Here is a 21,973-nt window from a genome sequence, read left to right on the forward strand (position 1 = left end):
ATAATGCACTGAAACGAATTATATTGCAAACAATTTAAATAAGTATTAATGCAGATACACATTCCGCGTATCATTTGATAACATTATTTTATTACCGCAAACCCAAGCCGATCGAACATTTCAGCCCGAAAACGAATATCACACGGAACACAGCGAGTTCAATTAAAATTGTTTTCAGTAGATATATATTTTATCATATATACGTTTGTTTCTTTAGACAATGATGCATGAAAAACCAGTTATGTTACATACAAGTTAATGTTTACGCAGGTATACACGCCGCGTACAATTTAATATATTCGAAATACGTGTACATGTATATGTGTTTCCTTGTTTCTAAGAACTTCGATAGTTTACATTATTTTTATCACTTCCATTGCTTACAGGTATGATTTACATGTAATATTTATTAATTTGACATAAAGAATTAATAATTTAGCATCAGGATAGAATGCTGGATAAGGATTTACATTTCTTTCTCGATAAATTTCAGTCTACGGCGCACTGAACGACTTGTTACTTTGAAATAAATGCACATGCTTATGAAAAAGACATGAAACGATTAACACGATAGGATAAACGGAAAACCTGTTAAGATCAAACGATAAACCTGATAAGATTAACGCACGATATGATAGGGTTAACGCAAGATAGAACAGTACACACGCACGATAGGATAGGATTAACGCAAGCTAGAACAGTATACACGCACGATAGGATAGGATTAACGAACGATAGTACAGTATACACGCATAATACGATAGGATTGATACACGATACGATAGAATAGGTTTATAAAGAATAACATTGCGGGTACTGCATTAGGCATTCGACTCTCAACAAGGCACACGGAATCAAACAAATCAGGTATATGACTATACTACTTTAATAAACACAATAGAATAAAAAGTTCTTTAATTATCATACTCGTGACCAAAATACATCATAAAGTAGGAAACATTATTCGTTTGGATTATAACTATTTCCTGTTATTGTTATGCTGATCAATTCCGTGTAACTGGCTGAGCTTTATCATGATAAGTTTTATCTTTGGATCGTTATAACTATCATGCAAACAGCCAAATAGAAGGATGATTTATACATGTGTGTTCATAAGTATAATCCTGTGTTTTTCTATATGCTATGTTCACAGTGATTCATATGGGTTCGTATTCAAATTCGTTTTCTCATGTTTATCCAACATTTTATTAAGGTATATTTTTTTATTCATGATGTATTCATATTTATAATTTTCAATTTTTGTAAATTCGTATAGAACAACACCAAATAGAGATTGTTTATACAATTCCTACAAAGATGGTGATATGTGCAGAGGTATGCTATATTTTATTAAAAGGTTTCCGTGAATGACTTTAAATAAGAAAGTCATGTACATAAAATGGCGCTCCTTTTAAAAATCTTATTGGATATTTCGGAAAGAACTGCACTGATACATCCTTTTAAAATTCTCTTATTAAGTTTACAATTCTCATTGGAATTAACATTTATCATGACTGTGTTTTCCATTCTACAGATTGTCCGGCAGGATATTTCGGAAAGAACTGCACTGATACGTGTAAACTTCCTTCTCTGATTTTATAATTTGATATTATCGAAAGTTCCAGTGAACTTTTATAATTCTTATTTGAATTCAAATTTATCTTGAGCGTTATTTTTTTCATTGTGAAGATTGTCCGGCAGGATATTTCGGAATTAACTGCACTGATAAGTGTAAACATCCTACTTTTGGAGTTTTGTGTTCAGAAACATGTGACTGTCCAGATTGTCATCATATTGTAGGTTGCGTTTCACCTACAGTAAATACAGGTAATGTAAAAGTAGTTTGTCGCTAATTTTTAGGCCTCTTTATTGTAACACACTTTCATCGAAGGACATTTTGTGTGCCAAATTTAGCTGAATTGGTCCACTCGCCCTTGAGACGAAGTAAAACTTATTAATAGTTTACAGACGAACGAAAGGGTGGATATAAATGTATGCAGACAGACGGCCGACGTTCAAGTTGTTAAATAAATTATGTTTGAGATATACTTGGAAACCTTTTAAGACATTGCTTATAAAATGCAATGCCTAGGGAACTGTAAATTGTTTTTGTTTTTGTTATAACAGCCCTGAGGTGAGGTAAAACTCGTATGACACAGCCTTAATTTCCTTTGTATTATTTAATTGAATACATTTTATTATCGATCAGTGTGTTAAATAAGTAAAGAATGATTTTTTGGTTATTTCTCACGGTTTACATTATTTCAACTCATTTCTTTACCCTTATATGGATTCAATGAACGCTAAAAATTCATATTATAAAGACATTTGATAAGAAAAAAAGTTAAATAAAATATAATTATGTTCAATGGATGTTATAAAGTCTTAAGTACAATATTATTCGAAGTATACACATAAACTATTTAGATCAATAAATAAGGTCAAAAGTTCTTACATTACCATATTATTGATCGAAATTATTGATAAAGCAGGAGATGGTATTTGTATGATTTCTAACAATTAATTGGTATAGGTACGCCGTTCAGTTTCATGTTACTAGCTTAGCCTAATTAGTTTTAACACGTGGGCGTCATAATTATCATGCAAACAATGAAGGATGATTCATAATTATGTATAATCTTACGTTTCTTTGTCTGTTATGTTTAATGTGATTCATAATGGTTCGCATTCAAATTTGTTTCCTTAATGTCTTTCAAACATCCAATGGAAGTATATATTTTTGAATTAATTATTTGTAAATGATTTTTAAATATTTTGCAATTCATATAGAAAAACCAATTAGAGATTGTTTATACAATTCCTACAAGGATGGTGATGTTTGCAGAGGTATGCTTTATTTTATCAATAAAGTTCATTTATCATTTAAGTTCCACTGAACGCATGGATTATCAAGGAAATGCATGTACCTATAATGACACTTCTTTTACAATTCTTATTTGAATTAATTTTTTTTTCATTCTGAAGATTGTCCAGCAGGATATTTAGGAAAGAACTGCACTAATAATTGTAATTATTTCCCATGAAGCTTGTAAAACAATATTTGATTAGCTAATGAGCCGGGTGTAATTGTCTGTACACCAGACTTGAGCTGGACGTAAAAGAATATGACGTCACAATACTTTAAAGGCGTAAAAACGTGACGTCATAATACTTTAGTTCCGTAAATGTTAATAGCATAAATTTAAAGTGTAATATTGAATGGGAAACGGATTTATTTGGTTTACATATAGGAAATTAATTCGTTATCCAGGTCAAATAAAAGGGGTACTGGAATATACACCTGGTCGTATTTCATACACCCTAAGACCTTCTTCGGCTTCAGTGTGTATGGAATACAACCCGGAATAAATCCCCGTACCCTCTTGAAAACTAATTCAATTATCCTTTTTAAATTCTATCAGATTTAATCAAAAGTTTCAGTGAACATTTACAATTCTTGTTTGAATTTAAATTTATCTTGATCGGTTTTTTTTCATTCTGAAGATTGTCCGGCAGGATATTTCGGAAAGAACTGCACTGATAAGTGTAAACATCCTACTTTTGGAGTCTTGTGTTCAGAAACATGTGACTGTCCAGATTGTCATCATATTGTAGGTTGCGTTTCACCTACAGTAAACATGGGTAATGTAGAAGTAGTTTGTCGCTAGTTTTTTGTTAAAGAGCTTACAAATCTTTGTTTACACATGTATGAAAGCAAGGCTTACGACATTTTTTCTGTGTACTTTGGTTATGATACAAAAGCTATCTTATTTTTTTCTTTTTTTTTTTAAATTTCATGTTCGTGATAATTCACAAGTATGGCTTTTAAGCTCTTCGTCATTTTTGGTGTAAAAAACCTTTACTGTTGGTGACGATTAATTTCTGATCAAATAGTTTTACATTTTTGTTTTCAAAAACAATCACAGATATTTATCCTACATTTTTTTTTTACTAAACATCAATCATCATTTGTTGTTTCAGATCTATAGTGCTTATTTAACTATAACTATAATGATATAACACATGTAATACAAAACACAGTACCTATATTTACGGCAACAACACACAGAAATCCCAAGACAAAAAGACAAACTGACATTTCTTGCACGAGAAAAGGTAATAAATTTTGTAGTTCCATCCCGAACTTAATTATCACACATAATACGATAGCTACAACACTCCTCTCCGTTTACTTATATGTTCTTAGTAAACGTATACAACTCACAATATTTCGTCCGAGTCCACCTTTGAATTTGTATTCATCCAACACAATGAATTCTTCGTCTATGTCAACGTGTGTAAAGACCATCTGTGATGGCATCTCTAGGGCACCATCCATACACCAGCGAATGGGAGTTACACCAACAAAGCAACCCTTCATCTCCAGTGAAATAGAACCGAAGGCCAATTGATTGGATGAAGCGTAAACTTCTCTGGCCATCCTTGATATATACACATAGTCTGGCGGCTGGTGTATCACAGAAGTCGCTGGTGCGGCCTGCAAAATATTCAAAGTGCACATTGCATCTTCCCTGCACATGTCAAATCTCACACTGGCACGGGTGAGCAAAGACAATGATCTAAACTTTCTCTCCAACACTCCAGGGTAGCCACTTTTCTCCTTAAACAGAAGGTAGGTGTTTTTGATACACGTGTCCCGGTATCTTTTTATCCGTTGATCTACTTGTTAGGAATGGGCACTATCCAATCGGTTCTACCACAACTAATCCTACGTGTTCTCTCTGATGGTCATCTCTCTCAACCGGTTGTCTTTCCTGGTGGTGGTCTTATGATCGATATTCTCCGTCTATAGGGAGTGCAGTTTCTCCTTTCATCTTTCCATATTCTTTTTCTCTCTTCCTCCTCTTCCATACCCCTAGATCTGAAACATATTAAATTATATTATGACTACCCAAGACCCAACACAACCAATGTTGGCTGATGTAATCTAAGTGAAAAATTAACCCGAGATCTCACACCCCGGACAGAGACAAATACTGTAATTCGTTTTAATTCCACGGTGTTAAAATTTCACGATTTCTATTTAAGTACCAATCGCGATGGTTTGAATTCATGCTGCTTAAAAATCAATTGATCAGAATATAAGCATTAAAACTAATAATAGTATTCACGATGGCTTTAATTTTGCGGGAAAATATTAAATCGCCAACATAGTGAAATTAAAACCATCGTGATTATTTGCCAATCTACAGTATTAACTATTGCTGTTTTAGTCTAATCCATATTAACACAAATGCCATGAAACCAATCTTTGCATTAATTAAACTGGATTATAAAGCTTCCATCATAAGGTCCTCAGCATACACAATACTGAGTTGCAGTGTTCGTAGATGCCGTGCTCCCCAATTTGTTGTCATCATACCTTAAACTGTTTTTCATATTGGCAATCTAGGCAGACAATGGTGTTCACTACACAATTTCAATTTGTCATGATTAATGGTTGCCAATTTCTACTTAAGTTTGGCTTCATACACATAGTCAGAAAATTTTCGGGTAGCATTTCCGGGTCCTTATCAAGTAGGGCTCAGCTCTCTGCATCTCCCCTTTACATATGCTGAGTCAAAAACACAAACTGCATCTCCGACTTTGTATGCACGCGAAACCGTTTTTGAGTCATAATCCCCAACTTCAGTGTTGATCGTGCAATTTTATGGGTGGATTGCAATTTCTCAACAAATTCCAGAATATACTATTCAATATTCTTGTTATCCTTTGCTAATGGACCTGGAAACATTAAATCTACAGGCATTGCGACTTTTCTTTCCAACATAATGATTCTGGCTGTAAAGCCTGTACTTCTATTCTTTGCTGACCTTAATACACTTTGTAAATGTGGGACATATTTATCCCATAGAGTTGGTCTACGGCTGACAAAACAGCGCAGTGCATCCATTAAAGTCAGATTGTATCTCTCCACTTGTCCATTTATGGATGGCCTACATGGAGTGTTTATGGTTTTATGAATATGTAACTGTTCTCACAACTGTTAAAAAAGCACTTTCAAATACGCTTCCTCTATCTGTAAGAATTGGGAGAGGAAAACCAAATCTAGAAAAAATTCATTGGCAGCTTTGACTGTTGATTCCACAGTTTGATTTGAAAGAGGAATGCACTCCACCCACTTGGTGAACCGATCGATCAATATTAAAATTAACAAATTCTTCTTCTTACTCATAGGTAGAGGTCCTAAAAAATCTAAGTGGATTCTCTCCATGGGTGATCCTGCATGGAAAAGCTTATTCCATATCTTGTCTTTCTGATTGCTTTTTTATTTCTATTGCATAAAGGACAAGAAAACATACGTTCCTGTGTTAATGCTTACCAGGTAAATGTTTGCTTGAATTCGTGCCACAGTTCGATCGTACTCCTTTTGTCCCGAAGTAGGAAGAGTATGTCCGTCATCATCTCCATTGGTATTAAAAGCAGTTTACTGGATGTACTAGTTGTTTTTATTTTCCACAACACATTCTGTTTATCAATCAAGTACAATTCTCAATAGATCTAGTAGTGTTTTGCAGCAAGAGTGCTTAAATGAAGCTCATTTTCAGATGGATTATCTTTTTTTACCAGCTATTGGATAAGGAACGTAAACTCAGCTTCTGAAAAACGTCTTTCACTTATGCTTTTCCTAAAGAAATTTTCTACCTATGAACTGCCTTGTAAATTCATGGTTTGCACTGCTTGTACTGTTGACTCATCCAGAAACAAATACTCATCTCCTTTAGCGTATATTCATATTCAAGAAAATTGCATTGAACTTCATTATCCTTTGGGCTGCAATTATTACTGATCAATGGAACTGTATCATCCCCATCTGAGATAAACTCACTCAATTTCTGATGTATCCTTCTGCAATAATCGCATCCCCCACAGCTGATCTGGTGCATGTATAACGTCATCTAAGTAATACGGACAACTATCTGCATCTGGAGTTCTCGAAAGTGCATCTGCATTCTGATGCTTGTTCCCTGGTCTGTGGTATATATATTCAAGCAATACTGGCTTAACTCTTCCAACCATCTAGCTAACTTTTGTTTAGGTTTCTAAAATTCATAAACTAGTGTAGACTACTGTGGTCTGTTCTCATATCAAAAGGTCTACCTAGTAAAGAATGACTAAAATGGCAGGTAAACCATACAACAGCTAATGATTCCTCTCTCGTAGTACAGTACTTTTTTTGCTCTCGAGTAAGTGTAAAGATATGCAATACACAGTTAAACATCATTTTGAGCTTGTTATAGTTCAGCCCCTTTGGCAATGTACGAAGCGTCGGTATCAAGATTGAACTTTCCCTCTTTCATTGGAATGGATAGGACTGGAGCCATAGATAGGATAAGGAACGTAAACTCAGCTTCTGAAAAACGTCTTTCACTTATGTTTTTCCTAAAGAAATGTTCTACCTATGAACTTACTTGTAAATTCATGGTTTGCACTGCTTGTACTGTTGACTCATCCAGAAACAAATACTCATCTCCTTTAGCGTATATTCATATTCAAGAAAATTGCATTGAATTTCATTATCCTTTGGGCTGCTATTATTACTGATCAATGGAACTGTATCATCCCCATCTGAGATAAACTCACTCAATTTCTGATGTATCCTTCTGCAATAATCGCATCCCCCACAACTGATCTGGTGCATGTATAACGTCATCTAAGTAATACGGACAACTATCTGCATCTGGAGTTCTCGAAAGTGCATCTGCATTCTGATGCTTGTTCCCTGGTATGTGGTATATATATTCAAGCAATACTGGCTTAACTCTTCCAACCATCTAGCTAACTTTTGTTTAGGTCTCTAAAATTCATAAACTACTGTAGACTACTGTGGTCTGTTCTTATATCAAAAGGTCTACCTAGTAAATAATGACTAAAATGGCAGGTAAACCATACAACAGCTTATGATTCCTCTCTCGTAGTACAGTACTTTTTTTGCTCTCGAGTAAGTGTAAAGATATGCAATACACAGTTAAACATCATTTTGAGCTTGTTATAGTTCAGCCCCTTTGGCAATGTACGAAGCGTTGGTATCAAGATTGAACTTTCCCTCTTTCATTGGAATGGATAGGACTGGAGCACTCATTTATGCACTTTTGACACTCGAAGGAATGTTCATGCTTTTCGTCTCATCGTAAAGGAGTTTTCTTGTAAGTTCATGTAAAGGAGCTGTAATTTTGAAAAGTCTTTGATAAAACTTCTATGATAGTTAGCAAACCCACAGAATCTTTCAACTTCTTAAGTATATGTGGGTGGTTTCACATGTCCATGGTGTCAATAAAACCAACTTTGACGCTTTTCCTTCGCACAATTTTCCCCAAGTACTCTTCTTCTGGTCTTAAATGGTAACATTTTTTCCCTTTTGAGTTTAATTCCATTCTCTCTAAAGCGCTGAAATACTTTGACAAAGTAACAAATATGACTATCAAAATTCTTGATCAAAAGCAAGAACATCATCTATGAGAGCTAACACAACTGTCAAATTAAGTCCTTTCAAAATTAGATTAACAACCGTTGAAAATTTTGTCGGCGCATTGCAAAGGCCAAAACTCATTCTTTTGAACTTGAACAATCCATGCTAAGTAATGAATGCGGTTTTACACTTTATTGACTCTTTTATTTTCACCTTCCAATATCCTTTACTTGCATCAAGTTTGGAGAATTAAATATTGCCCGACTATGAATCTATACACTCCTCCACCAGTGGTAGCGGAAATACGTCATTTTCGTAACTTTGTTCAGTGCTAGATAGTACACACACCACCTAACACTCCTGTCTCTCTTGCAGATGAGTACAGGGGATGAGGCCCATTCTGAGATTGATGGTTCAATCACATCTGCATTGATCATCTTTTCAAGGTGTTTCTCTTCTCCCCCTGCAAAACAACCTGGTTTGCGTCTGAGGCGTTTTTTAATAGGCCGGGAATCACCTGTATCCATACAATGTTCAATTGCAGTAAAGTTGCCTATATCATATTCATTAGTCGAAAACACCTCTGAATAATCGATCAACACTGTTTTGAGTTTCTTTTGTTCTGATGTATTAACTGTTGACTAGACCTCTGATACAACTCTTGTAGGTGTGGTAGAATCTCCTAAAAATGATTAAACCTAGCTACATACTGCAGTTTTGTTGACAGTCATTTTCGGAACAACTTGTAGAATTTCAGGAAGTATATCCACCATCTGGTTTCGTTTCAGTGCAATGTGGTAGTCATTGCAATCAACAAATGACATGATAGGCTTTGAGTTGCGTTCAACTAAAACACAAGTAAATAGAAACTTTTCAACTGTTGGCTCCACGACACATCGAGGAACTACTTTGTCTATTTCACATAACAACTGAAATACAGACTATGCTGGCACAACCATTCTTTTTTAAATAGTTACCCTAGCAACCTGCAGAGTCATTAATTTTTCACAACTGTGTGAAGCTTGAGTTGAATACCATCATCTGTTACAGTGTTCTTTGCTAAATTTATATCATTACCATTTTTGGTAAGAAAATCCAACTTAAGCAGCATGTCATCATATAGAGGGGCAACAGTTGACTTCAAATCTCCAATCTGCAATTCTAACTGACCTAACTGACAACCAGTCATTTTTTAATCACAGCCTGCAGTAAACAAGGTAAGATTTTTGACAACATATGGTTAGTTTTTAGATAAGTTATACAGTTGTTAAGATATCGAAAAAATTTCTGAGGCAGTATTTATAACAGCTTGAATTTTCTTAACATGCACAATTACTGGAATATGAATTTTTGAGCATGATTTCAACTGACTAATGACTATGGCTGGTTTATCTGCTCCCTTACCGATTTTTTTAGATAAGGGGCCGAGGTGAGGCTTGTTGACCCGATCCTTGAATGATTAAAGAATCTAAAAAAAGTCACTTCTTTATTTCTGCAGCCTTGTTCTCTTTGTTCAACTTCGGACAATTCATCCGGAAACGACCTTGACCTCATCAATGATAATAATTGCCTCCTCTTGATTGAGAAGGAAACCTTACTCTAAACCTTTGATTGGGACTTGTCGGTCTAGCTCTACTTTTTAAGGAAGACAACGATGGAACTTGTTTGTTAACTTTTTTGATTTCCATCATCAGATTTTCCATCAGTTTATCCAGTTTAGTCAAACGTTGAGCTCGATTGACTTCTGATTCACTACTTGGGAACCCGTGTTGTGAGCGACAGATTCGCACTGACTATCCTGAGTCAGAAAGAAACTCGTCAACTTCACACAAATCTTCTCTAACGTCTCTTCTGTTTTGTCATAGATTGCCTTGTTATTCTGATGAAAACTTTTAATCTTATCAGTGACATCCTCATTAGAAGTCAATGTAGGTTTGCAGCAAATTGTCTTGCTTCACAGACTGAACATCCAAGACAAATGCACTTGGAAGCTTGAGAGTACATAAAATCATCAAGTAAATTTTGAAAACCTTAGTTGATAATTCGAGCAATCTGCCAAGTCTTCAAGGGTCTCATCAGCTTGTTGGTTCATTGTTGTTATTCTACCTGAGCCGTATCTGGAATTTTTTTTACGCCAAATATTCTATCAATTTTCTGAAGAAGGCAATTAAACTCAATGTCATCATTTCTTTGTAGGATGTTTCAGAAGGTTTCGCTGGCTTTTCCATCCAGACTCCAGCTTCATAATCTTTAGATTCATCTGCAGTACAGTTCTTTAATTGGGCGTAACGCATGGATTTTTGCTTATATGCATTCCATTTTCATTTCCATTAAACCTCAAAGTTTTGGACAGTACATCCACTCTCTTTAGTCTTCTGTTAGGGTCTGCATTGTTTGCATTGGCGACAATCTGTTAGTGGCTTGATAACCATTCGGATATCCATTGTGACCAGTTGGATTGCCTTAGGTACCATTCTGGTTACCTTGGTTACCATTCTGGTTACCTTGGTTACCATTCTGTTACGTGGGTTACCTTTTTGGTTGTCGTAGTTACTATTTAGAAAACCCAAATTGTTGTTCTGATTTTCAGGATATCCTTCACTTCCCTGTGGTACTAGATGAGCACCGACTGCTTGAGTGTTTTGATTTACTGGTTGATAATTTTGTACTGGGTATGTATATAGCAATAAGGCTGCTTGTTGCATTTGATTTGGTGCCCAATTGTCTTGAAAATTCCATGAAGGTAAGATAATAGGAAATCCAGCATTATGTAATGAACCGCTGAAAGATGGGGTTGCCATAGGAGTTATTCATACATGTAATACTGTCTGCTAGGAACAAACTGATTTCCATATTGAAAACCATTTGGCTGGAATGACATTGGTCACTGTGATATTTGATTTCCTAAATTCCAATAATTCATACCTGGTACCGGAGGTTGCCCTGGCATGGGCATTCCTAAAGATGGAGGTTGAACACCAACTTGTATGTTTCCATTGAAAGGTACATGTACTCCTTGGGTAATCGAAGTTACTGGCATAGGGTTACTAACTAAATGGACAGGATAGTCCAGCTGAGGTGGTATATTGGCTATACAAGATAAAGTTAAAGTAAGAGGTTTTATTGGTTCCATCATTCCATTGCCTAAAAGAGTAATCTGAGTCGTAAACATCAAAGAAGCTGTCGAAATTAGGTCTACTTGAACTTCTTTTTTTCACCTAAGGAAAATCATGTGTTTTATCATTCATATTTGCAATTATTGGACAACCAGTATTAAGCTGTTGTGCTTTAGTATCTATTGATTAAGCAACTTTTGGCTTCTTAAATTTTGCACCCCGAAACCCTTATGATCATCTAAAGGGACATACAAACAATTTTCGCCTGTCTATTTATCAAAATTCTGTATTTGTGACACACCTGTTGCTCCTTTTTCACCACTGTTTTTCAGAAGTAGCGATTGCTGTTAGTCCATTTCACCTTTATCACCCTCAGACAGCAGGTACTCAGCATTTACTTCTGACATATTATGAGTGGAAGTTTGTTGGTCTCCATCTTGCAAACTATCCTCACTGTTCTCAGCATGAGGTGGGTTTAAATGAGGATCTTCTGAAAAATCTATTTATTCCATCAATTTTTAAGTCACTCTTAAGTGTTTTTAATTTCGCCAACAAAATGTGGGGTTACATTGCCAACAATAGTTCTATGCTGCAAAATGTTTCTTGCTACTGCACTCCCTACACCAACATTTTTTAAAATTCTCTCTCATCAGCAAAATTAATCATAACTTTTTAAGGCATTTTCTTTCTTTTTTAATCTCTCAAAATACGAAAAATAACATATGCACGAGCTATCCACCAGCCCGTGTAATGAAACAAGTTGTCCTTTTCTTCGAGATAAAATTTACAACTGTTGTCAAAATTACCCTCAGTAAAAGAGGGCAAATGAGACAAGCCAATGTCAATGGCAGAAAAATATATAAATATAAATATATCAATAGTTCAACGCGGTCGTCAAATTCACGAGCAAACACAAAAAACCCATGTACATGTACATGTATCTACGAATTTCCGTACCTACAGTGCAAATGTTACTTAAAACTAACGCACCGGTTCATGTAAAGCCGGAGCGCCAAATTACCCTAATTAGCTATAATTATAACATACAAATGTAACAAAACACTTTTACGGCAACAAAACACAAATTACAAGACAAAAAGACAAACTGGCATTTCTTGCACAAGAAAAAAAAATAATATTTGTTATTCGATCCCGAACTTAATTATTACACATAATACGATATCTGCAACAATTATTCAGAGAAAAATTTAAAAGAAAATATGTATATGTAAAATATGATCACCCCAATTGTGGTCCCAATCTACCATAAAAAATCATGATTTAATAAAACTTGAATATATATGATGTACATGAGGATGCTTCCATAGTGGTTTAAATTTCTCTAGGCAAGAGGTTTTTGAGGATTCAAAAATTGTTCAAAACATAAACCCACCTTTCTGGTCGTCACCCACCCTGGGAAGTATATGTCTAACAAATTTAACTCAACACTATCGGCGGATTCTTCAACAAATGTTCAAGTATTCTCAATTGTTAACTCATCTCCCCTTTAATTCTAAAGAGAGCTTGGCCCTTTATTGTAACACTCTTTCATCGAAGGACATTTTATGTGCCAAATTTGATTGAATTGATCAAGTGGCCTTAGACACGAAGTAAAACTTGTTAATGATTACAGACGAACGGACGGACGGATGGATAGAAATACATGCAGACAGACGGATGACATACACAATGTGATCATAATATAAACACCTATCTAAGGCATTTGCACAGGTGAGCCAAACAAAACAACCAGACAGAGAAACGACTCAATCCCTTTTTTCCAAAACAGACGATACATTTAATAATAACGTCACCTAAATCACATGCCGGTATGAAGTGCAAATGGTGATCTTATGCTTATTCCGCTGTCTGAAAATAAAACAAAAATTCTAAATCTGCGAGGGTAGATATTAAATTCTTGCTTATTATTCTAAAGTATCATATTGTGGTTAATTGGCATACATTAAATGTTCGGATTGGTATCAGTTGTACATTTATTATTAATGCAGTTATAAAATTCACATATACGAGTGCCTGCACTCTTACTTGCTAAGTTTATAAAATATAATGCATGATGTGGTGTTTTGCTAAAAGGCGACTAGCAACAGAGGTATTTAAGTGAAGCGCTATACATAAAATACGTGTTTGATGTACAATTACATTGCATAATTAAGATAGAAAAATTAATACTGATCGACATGAATTCATAAATACGCAGTATTTCCATTTATCTCCGACTACCGCCATATTAGTTGTCGATCTCTTTTCGCTACACGCCCCCTATATAGGGCTGAGAGCATTATTCCTGCTACACCGCATTCAGGTATTTCATACACCCGAACACGTTACTTTGGGCGAAAAGACGTATAGAAACGCGTTTTGTACAAAAATAATATGACAACCACTGCAGTGGCAAGAAATATCCAATAAACGATGAAACACAACACAATCAATGCACAGATGCTTAAAAAATTCATCGATAATTGTAGACCGTTTTCCTGTGTATTTTATAACATCGCACGTGCGTAAACCACACAGTGTGGCAGATCGATCAATGTCAGTGAGCCAATGGATTTTAAAAACGGAGCGTTTTTGTAGGAATGTATGAAAACGATATTACTTTCTTGGATTTACCATCATTTAGCTACTGTCTTGGATGTAGTGCCGCCGGGGTTTTCAAAAAGATGCAGACGTTAGGCACTCTGTATAAACGGCACACGTGTTCGATGTGCATGCGAAGTAAGGCAGCACTGTCTGTGCAAAATAATACGGATACCCTGGAAATTCTTTCAAAGAATAAACATATTGTATTTTATTGTTGTTTCCTTCATTTTTATTACAAACCTTTTACTACAATGTGTAGTACGTGCATTTAGAAGTCCGTGCAACCTGAATGCGAATGCCTTGATCGGAAAGCAACCGACCGTAACTTTCTCAACCGGTATATATATCCCAGTGGCAGTAGTGCTTTCATGTCAGCTTTAAGAGGCATAACACGTGACTAAAATATATAGATTAAACAGATATAAGAATTGCATTGCTTGTAAATATAATTTCAGGAATCAGGTAGAGATAACAATAAATGGATTAAACAATTTTTATTAGTATTGAATAATTGCAAGTTCAAGGAAAAATGATTGTAATTTTAAGATGTGATCATGCAAAAACATCGTAATTCTTATTTTTTTTTTTGGAAGAATTACAGTTTCTTTTTTTTTTCAAATTTGAAAAATTGGATCTTCTTATTATCATTTCATCACTGTGTTTTCTTGTGTACGTAGGTGCATGTAGTTATTAAAGCAGTTTGAGCAGGTGAGGTAAAACTCGTGTGACACAACCATAATTTCCTTTGTATTATTTACTTTAATACATCGTATTATCGATCAGTGTGTTAAATAAGTAAAGAATGATTTTATTGGTTATTCCTCACGGTTTGCATTGTTTTAACTCATTTGTTTACTCTGATAAAGATTCAATGAACGCCATTATATTCATACAAAGATACTTGATAAATAAAATAAATAAATAAGATATAATGTTCAATGGATTTTACAAAGTCTTAAGCTTAATATCATTCGATTTAGATACATAAAATATTCAGATCCATCATTAATTCAAAAGTTCTTAAATTACCATATTATGGATCGGAATTATTAATAAAAAAGGAGATGGTACTTGTATGATTTCTAACATTTAACTGGTATAGTTACGCCAATCAATTTCATGTAACTGGCTGAGCCTACATGTAATTAGTTTTACCCCTGGGCGTCTTACTCATCATGCAAACAATGAAGTATGATTCGTACTTATGTATTCAAATGTATGATATAATGTTTCTTTGTCTGTTATGTTCACAGTGATTCCTAGTGGTTCGCATTCAAATTTGTTTTCTTAATGTGTATTCAACATTTAATAGAAGTATATATTTTTGAATTAATTATGTAAAAAATATTTTAATTATTTTGCAATTTATATAGGAAAACCAATTAAAGATTGTATTTACAATTCCTACAAGGATGGTGATGTTTGCAAAGGTATGCTATATTTTATCAAAAGTTCCACTGAACGCATGGATTATCTAGGAAATGCATGTACTTACAATGACACTTCTTTTACAATTCTTATTTGAATTGAAATTTACCATTTGTTTTTACCATTCTGAAGATTGTTCAGCAGGATATTTTGAAAAGAACTGCACTGATAAGTGTAATTATTTCCTATGTAGCTTTTAACTAGATATTTGATTAGCTAACGAGCCAGGTGTAATTTTCCGTACACAAGACTTGAGCTGGGCGTAAAAAATTATGACGTCACAATACATTGAATGCGTAAAACGTGACGTCTTAGTGCTTAAATTCCGTAAATGGTATGCAAAGAAAGTGTTATGTGGAATGGCAACAAATCTTTGGTTTACGCAGGAAATAAATTCGTTTTCCAGGTCTAATCAAGGGTTAAAGGAATTTATTCCAGGTTGTCTTCTGTACACTTGAGGCCTTCTTCGGCCTCAGGGTGTATGGAATACAACTCGGGGTAAATCCCCCTACCCCCTTGATTGAACCTGGAAAACTAATATCATTTCCCTTTTGATATTCTATTCGATTTTATCAAATGTTTGAAATTTTTATTTCTATTTAATTTTATCATTGTCTTTTTTTCTATTCTGAAGAATGTCCGGCTGGAACTTTCGGAATCAACTGCACTGAGAAATGTAAACATCCTACTTATGGAGTTTTGTGTTCAGAAACATGTGACTGTCCAGTTTGCCATCATATTGTAGGTTGCATGTCAACCACAGAAAACATAGGTAAATTGTAGACGTAGTTTGTCACTATGTATCCAGATAAAGAAGACACAAATCTTCTTACATAATTTGAACAAAGGTTATGACATTTTTTGTTAAATTTGGTAATGACACAGAAAGTTGAACAATCTATGATCCTCGGTCATGTTCGATAACTTTGAATTCTGTGGATTTTCTACTCGTGCAATAAATCTGCCTTTTATAAAAATAAATTAAATTAGTCTTCTAGTGATAGTTTTATGATTATTTATTCAACGAAAAGCTTGTCCTATCGGGTCTACGGATATCTATTGCATTAATATTTAAGTAGAATGGTTCGAGCCTCCAATGCACCTGCACAACGTTTGTTTATCTCAACTTTTATGATTTATTCAATTATATCCATTGTTGGCAAATTTGTACTAACATTTTAAAAAGCATGGATATCATTCAACAATTTCATTTAATTTCATTTCATTTGTAAAGTCTGAAGGACAAATGTTTTTTAATGGTGAAAAATATGTTTTGAGTCTTTAAACAGATATCCTTTTTAGCTCACCTGAGCTGAAAGCTCAAGTGAGATATTCTAATCACATTTTGTCCGTCGTCCGTCTTTCCGTCCGTTTGTCCGTCTGTCTGTCCGTTTGTCCGTCTGTAAACTTTTCACATTTTGAACTTCTTCTCTAAAACCACTTAACCAAATTCAACCAAATTTGGATCAAAGCATTCTTATGGAAAGATGAATATAAATTGCAGAAACGAAAGAAAAATGTTCATTGAAAGCGGGGAAAACCTCAAAACTGTAGAAAAAAAAAAGAAAAGGGAGGGGTGCATTTTAAAAAATCTTCTTCTAAAGAACTGCTGAGGCAAATCTAACGTGATTTAGCATGAATAATCCTTATGGGAAGGGAAACATAAATTGCAAAAATTATGGGCAAATTCTGTTTCAAATCTGAGTTATTACGAAAATAATAAGAAAGAAAAGCCGTGTTTCAAGCAATGTATATCATCCATGAGTCTTGGTAAAATGGGTAGGCATGACTGGGCCAGGGCAAAACAGAAGATTGACAGTTATTAATCTGCCAATCTAATTACAAATTCAAGATATTTACTGACCAGTATATTTGTATTCGCTGTAAATATTGCTGCAAAATAATGCGTAATTGGAATTGACGATTGCCGAGCTGCCCCGGCTTTTTTTTGCCCCGGCCCGGGTTTGCTTACCCATTTTACCAATACTCGTATTCCATAATTCTAAAACGAGGTCCTTTGCTTTAAGCAGCCATGACACTATATGATAAACGGGTCGATCTGACAATGATGAATTTGTTTGTTGTGCAACAGTTCGTGTACGAAGGGAATCTTTGAAACATGCAAAATACATTGGTGCAGATTTTGTGAAGTAAATTGAGGCTAAATATTTCAATGCGTTGACAGTTTTCACATATGACGGTGGTGTTAGCTTGTTGTGATTTTCGTTCCGTTTTCAATTATGCTTTGCGTTAACCTTGGAACTGTCTGGGAACTGGGAACTGTCGCTTGTATTTCCTGATTTTTACATAACAAATCAAACAGACTTCGGTAAATCAAACAGTTTACTGTTTACCTGCGCAAATTAAAACATCTGATGTATTAAGAAAGAACTAAAATGCAATTCAATCAGGTTATCGGTAATTCGGCATCATCTTTTGCGTAATGGTAGAATAATGCAATATGTTTTGTTGAGATGCTCGGCATTTTTCGAGTTTATTCAGTTTAAATAGAGTTCAATATCGCTGACGGAAATATGTAGGTATATACATCTTTATGATTCATTTTGAAAAAAAAACTGTGTTCTTTATTTGTTTACAATTTACTTACCATATTTGAGTGTTAAGCTTCGAATGACATGCAAGATACAGAGATTTGCTCACAATTCTATGTTTGTACACAGATCTGAGTCCATTCATTTTTTTTTCCATTTTAAATGTCGAATAGGAAATACCAAGTTAAAAAACTTAAGCTGAATGTAATAAATTCATGTGAACAAAATATGACTCAAACCTAGCAAAATTTTGAGCTCATCTTGCTTATAATTCTACGATTGACGCTGAAATTTTGGTTGATCATTAGAAATTCTATATGAATTAGAGTATGTTAAATACTTGTACACAAAAAAAATAGAGAATGATATGCTGTATATAACTACTCTCTGGGCCCCCTATTTATACAATGAATAATGTGAAATGTGTGTAAATAAAAACGACATCGTTAAAACAGTTTCCATAGTTCTGACACATTTCTGTTGCAGGGATAAAAGAATTATTGCTATTCCTAAGACAATATTACAGCGGAAAATTATCCTGGTTTGTAGCCATTTGTTATTTTTGAATAAAAATGAAAATAATGGGTGGGTCATAATAAATTAGAGTGATGTGCCTGTCAATACGGTAACATTGATTTGTATAGCTCTTTAACATGTCACGTGACGACATTTTTCATTCCAGTGTATACATCAATCAAGTGTGAGTAAAGTTATAAAAGTCACGAGTTTACGAGAGGTAAACAACAGTCATTTAATTATAACGGAGAAGACAAATTAAAATGTTGATTATATTTAATTTGAGAAATTGAGCGCACTGAGGTGCAATTTTCTTCTTCACATATATACATGTAGGATTTTTTTGATAAAATACAATGACTACTAGTATTATATTTTAAAAAAAAATACAATAGCTAGTAGGTAGTTGAGGAAGAAAATGTACCTAAATGCTCTCATATATTTTGATCGCTTTATTAAGAGGGGGAGGGGGGCAGAACGAAAATACAGGGAATTAGAAGTTATATAACAGTGTACCCCTACACCATTTTTAGTTCTATATCTTGCGTAGGTTTTTCTTATTCTGTGTAAAAACAGGATTTCATGAAGGTACAATGTCAAAGATTACGTGTATGCAAAAATAAGTGTAAAATTCGAATACTTTCGCGGGGGTGTTAAGGAAGCATATGTAATCTGAGTTACATGTAATTCCGTGAAATCACAAATCTTAGTTATTATGCACATATTCAAATATCTAAGCAACGAAACGTAGATCAAAAACAAATAAAATATACTGAAGACAATTTTTTCCCAGAAATTAGTTTGTATTACGTAGATTTACACATTGATGACGTCATGACTAAAAGTTGAATGTCGTGTGAATTTGATCGGAAAGCATTGTAAACATTTTCAAAATATAACTAATCAAAGATCTCTAATAAAGTATTGTGGTGTGATTTATTGAGATTTGAACATTAGAATACTAGGGGAGATTTTATTTTTATCAATCATTCACTAAACGGTATGTAAATTTGCTTTTCTTTCTCGGCCAGTCTTTCCTCTGTCGTTGTTTACGATAAATAAATCCGAGTAGAAATACACTACCCCGTAAATATTGAACTTGAAATTTTATACGTATCGTTAGTTAGTTCATTGGTTAAATTGAAAAGTGCTGCTAGAATCCCATGTTGTGTGTTGTTTTGATGCAATTTGCCGTTTTTCCGTGCAAACTATATAAAAGATGGGAAGGTTTTACAAGAACCGGATGAATAACTTTTTAATAAGAAAAAAACATAGGATTCTAGCAGTGGTTTTGATTAAACTGAGACGTTTTGCCTTCACTTGGTATGTTTATTTTATTTTGGAAACTGCGGGGTAGTGTTGTTCTATCTCATTTTATGTTAAGGAATATACCTAAGCTATTTATAGTTGTCACGCGATAATGCACCAATGTGGCAGTAATGTACTACCCGATTTTATTGGACTGACATCTATTTTAAAGGACAATACTAAGTTTTTTTATCGTATTCAAAATAATTATTCTATTCCCCGATTTTAAATATAACAGTCAAAATTTAAGACACTAAATTGCTCATATGCTTCCTTAACACCCCGGCGTTACAATATTTATTTTTTTGTTATTCTACCGAGGGCCATATGGCACAATATCTTTTGTACGCCCATTGTTGCTCAGGTGAGCGATGTGGCCACATGGGCCTCTTGTTTTTATTCTAATGGTTTTTTGCCTCTTATATGTAGTTATGAACACACATAAACAATACTGTATTCAATCTGTAAACATTGCATGACACGACTCTTGCTAACATTTAGCTTAAAAAATAACTGCAACATCTTTTTTTTCATAATCGACGGTCTAAATTCAAAATTTGGTCGAAAAAAAAATTCCCATAACTACACATTGAAAACACCAAATAAGAAAAAAATTGTTTTAAAAAACTTAATCTAAAACATGACCATCAAACCTCAAGCGCTCAGAGCTAATTTGAATTTTATTTCGTTTTAGTACTATTTTGCAGACAGGAAAATTCTAGAGTATACTGATATAAATCATATATTATTCATTATCTACGTATCATAAGTGGTATTTCTATTTCTATTTTTATCAGATATTGTTCCGGAAAACAAAGAAACAAAACGACCAGGACAAATGACAACTTCCACAAAGATAATTAAATTAATAATTATATCAACTGGATCAGTAATAACAGTTGTTCTGCTATTTTTTATCTTATTTACAATGCGCGTATATTTTACCTCAGCAAATGTAAATGCTAACAGCTACAGCTTTGGAGACGTTCAAGTGGACAATGTTTATGCTGAAATCCATTGATGAAGGATATTTTTATCAATTATCAATTATATTTAACATTAAGATTATCACACTTATACTGTTTTTGATATTGCAAGATATTTTATGAATAGGACGATAGAAAATGTATAAACGATATGACCTGGGTTACATAGAACAGTTGAGTGATAAAAACAATTGCCTATAATAAACATGGATGATTCTAGATCTGTACAAGATTTTTGTTTTTTATCTCAGTATCATATAAGTTTGAGAAGGATGTAAGTAATCATATTTTTGTGGTAAATTGGCATATTACAAATATCATGATTTGTATCAGCTGTACATTATTCATGGATGCTGTTTAAGACCATATTCAAAAAGTGCTCGAACGCATAATTGCAAAAGTTACGTAATTGAATGCAAAGGTGTATAGCTTGTAAATAGTAACTTTACTATTTTTGTTCTTATTTCCCTACTGCGTTACACTTTGAAATGAAGGTAGTTATTCAAACAATAGAAAGTTTTCTTCTTGTAACGGTATTGCTTAAGAAAAGTCACAAGGCCTAGAGAACTGTACCTTTCGTTTTTCCTTACATTAGTAATAACTGTTAATAAAAACCCGTGTGACAGAACAAACATTATTTGATTTGAATAATAAATTTATTAACAGTGCGAAAAACATTTAATTGATCAATACAATTAAGAAAAGGAAGTGCACATTTATTTAATTCATTACTCAAAGTAAAAAAAAAATTGCTCAAAGAGACCCGTGCATGCATTTGTGTAATACCACGGACAATTAAATGGAAATTTGCGGTCATTATAGTGGAACCATGCGACAAAAAAGTTCCTTGATTATCATGTTTGTGAACAAAATATTTCATTGGGGAAAAAAAGGTACTCATATGGACTGCAGACTCTTCACTGCTATCGTTACGCAGATCAATTGTAACTAGCTGACCCTAATAAATTTTGTCCCTGGGTTGGCATGGTTATTTTGCATATATATATATATATATATATATATATATATATA

General features: G+C 34.0%; 1 pseudogene; it reads left to right on the forward strand.

Moving 5' to 3' along the window:
- Window positions 1–21,096, forward strand: part of LOC128158702 (multiple epidermal growth factor-like domains protein 10) — a 45,377-nt pseudogene extending 24,281 nt beyond the window's left edge.
- The last annotated feature ends 877 nt before the right edge of the window (window positions 21,097–21,973 follow it).

Source organism: Crassostrea angulata, chromosome 8 (genome assembly GCF_025612915.1).
Source record: "Crassostrea angulata isolate pt1a10 chromosome 8, ASM2561291v2, whole genome shotgun sequence".
Taxonomy (NCBI): domain Eukaryota; kingdom Metazoa; phylum Mollusca; class Bivalvia; order Ostreida; family Ostreidae; genus Magallana; species Magallana angulata.